This window comes from Gossypium arboreum, chromosome 13 (assembly GCF_025698485.1).
Source record: "Gossypium arboreum isolate Shixiya-1 chromosome 13, ASM2569848v2, whole genome shotgun sequence".
NCBI classification, from domain to species: Eukaryota; Viridiplantae; Streptophyta; class Magnoliopsida; order Malvales; family Malvaceae; genus Gossypium; species Gossypium arboreum.
The window spans coordinates 59,855,539-59,858,757 of NC_069082.1; positions in this window are offsets into that span (position 1 = coordinate 59,855,539).

Genomic DNA, 3,219 nt, shown 5'->3' on the forward strand with positions numbered 1-3,219 from the left:
ACCAGGCTTGACACATTATGCATACAGGGCTTCTTCATCTTTCATTGTCTGAGAATAACTAAACCTAGACTCTGATACAAAACCTGTAATGCCTTACACCAGATCTGATTCACTAAATTCGGATATCGGGTACTACATTACATATACAGACTTTTCTTTACTTGCTTTTGTCTGTTTAACAACTCAGTTGAGAATAATCTTTCAACTAAACTTCATTTGATTACGTTGGACTTTATAATACGAAGACCTGCAAGTGAATATCATGGCTTAATTCTATAGTTCAATAAGTTTTACCTCTAAGAGATATTACTGACCATAATTGTTCTATCCACATATTCAGTATACATTACAAGGCCTTACAAACGAATCTCTAGACATATTTATAGTACTTCCATAGACTCAATCATGCCAACTCATACTCGCTCTGTATGCATAACAACCCATCTTGTCATTTCTTAGGCATAACCTTGGCCTTACCCTTCTGGCATAGTCTCACGACATCATACTTGTGACATGAAACATAAAGGTAAGTTCATGAGAACGTAATGAGTAAACCCTCAATATCTCTATTATCTATCTCTTTTTTCTTTCTTTTTTTTTGGCCTTGCTTAGGCAAATATGTTGTTACGCTCCATTCTTTATGACAAAGAAGCCATACCTTGCCCTGAGATCATAACTTACCTTTCACACCTTTTTTACCTCTTTCACATCCTTCACCTTACCCCTTCCCTATTTCTTACCCATTCCTACTACAGAGAACCACACAGACAAATATTATTGATCAATTTGTTCTATAAGTCGATTTAGCTCATACCTTAGATTTGTCATATACTCTAGTGCATTCTAGCTTCTCTATCACACCTTAAGATTATGTAGGATTTACTATAACATCCCATACAAAGCCTTTCTTTTAGAGTTCAATGTACACATTATTCCTTCAGAGTTCACCATACTTATCGCACCTACAGAGTTCACCAGGAATACTATTTCTCTCTTTTAGAGTCTGCCATAGAGGCATTCCTATCATTATTAGCCACAAAGGCATCCCTTTCCATAGACCACCACAAAGACATCCCTTTCCATAGATCGCCACAAAGGCTTTCATTTCAAATACACCACAAAGGCTTCCATTTTCATACGTTTCATGATAGGGATTCGCATATACTCACATTACATAAGATTTACCTCTCATCGCCTTAGGATCATGCAAAAACCAAATTCGATAATAACCTTCCTTTAGTTCTTCCCATATGATGCCATAACCCACTAGTTATGGTCTTATATGATATGGTGTTTCCATATGACGCCATAGCCCACCAACTATGGTATTACCTAATATGGTCCTTTCATTTGAAATATCGTGGCCATAGACTTTTCTTTTAAGAGATTCGTGTTTAAAGTCTTAATGGACCCCTTTAGACGACTCCAAGGATAGACATAGGCTCACCATGCATAAACCCATCATACAAGGACTTGTTCATGACAAAAATATTCATGCTTTCAAACTCATATGCACACCATAATCATTCAGATTCATGCTTTATACTTAGACCATCAAACTTCATACTTTACTAGTTTCAATTTCACGATTTGGCCACTTAACAGAGAAGTTTCTAAAATGCATAATACAAATGCAAGAGTAAATTTAAAGACTCACTTGACTAGACTAAGCAGTAGCCTCAGCTCTAGACCCAAGGTCCTTTTGAGAGTCACAGCAGCCACTGGCTCTTAAAACAGAAGAACACTACAAAAATCCATTTGGATAACGTTTCCCTCTTCTTAAACACAAATAACTCATAAATACGGCCTTACTTCTTCAAGAATTCCTATAGATCTACTTTTCAGAGTCATAAAACTCACTTTGACATGGATAAATTTCTTGAAGAATCCAAAGTTTTCAATCCTGCTTAAAGAAAAATGTTCTTTCTTTTCCCTCAGCCTTAGATTTCAATATTTTTCCAGGAGAAAAGCAAAGAACTCTCTTTATTTCAACTTGAAGACCAATTAAAATAGTCAACTTTTTATTAGAACTTGACAAATGTCACATCACTATTGACTTGTCTTATCAAGGGTCTACAACTTCCAAGGAAATTAATTGAGTACTTATTTCTCTTTTAACTATTCGAGTTCAAGTTTGGTTAGTGCCTAACCAACTTACCTTATAACTTAACATGTACAATGTCATGGGGAAAATGGTGTACTACTACTGACGTGGGTTCATTCCTTCAATATATATTTACCTAACTATATCCTTCTTCCAACGAATCAAAGTGACATGGCATGGAGTCCTCAAAGAGCACTTGGGTGATTACCAATTCACTAATCGTACTTTTCAAAGAATACGCCATACCTTGTGCCCGCCAAAACTAGGGCGTTATCGACTCGTTCAAAGAATTTTTATACTTAATCAAATTCTTATACTTTACACTTGCTCAAAATTCTTATACTTTACACTTGCTCAAAACTTACTCTTTACGCCTTACTTCCTTTGACATCATTTGAACAGCAGGGTTTCATTGGGCGAGATGTTTCAAGTTTTCATAGATGGATAAAAAATATCTCCAATAAAATAGCACATAACCAAGTCCAAAGATTTTCTTCATTAAATTGTCAAACTAAATAAGACAAATTTTTAAACCACTTTAATGACAGTCTACAGTTGACGCTATTGAGTGCCATTCAACAACTCTTAACTCATTTTTTTTCAATATATAATATATATGTAGACCTAAGGAAGACAAATTTCAATCTATTACACCATGCGTATCAACACAAGATTAACATTTATTCAATGTCAAAAAGCATCGTTATGAACATCACAAAATAACTTCAAAACCCACAAGAAGTTACGATCAAAATCAAACTAGTTAAATATTTGTCTTTTTAATTCCTTGGCTGAGTAAATCTCCTTTCCTTTTGTTTGTGTGTTCTATGAGTCGTATATGTCCTTTCGACCCTTAGTTGTTTTGTATTGGTCTTCCCCTTGCAGGGGCGAAGCCAGAAAAATTTTTCAGGGGGGCCGGATGAAATTTTAATTTTTTATAGTTTATATCTTTATAATTTGTAAAGGATTAAATCGAATTTTTATAATTTTAGAGGGCCAAAGTGTAATTTTACCTTTACTAATTTAAAATTTTTAAAAAATTTAAAGGCCTAAAAAATAATTTTACATTTTAGTGGGGCTAGGGCCCACGCCAGCCCCCAAGCTTCGCCCCCATC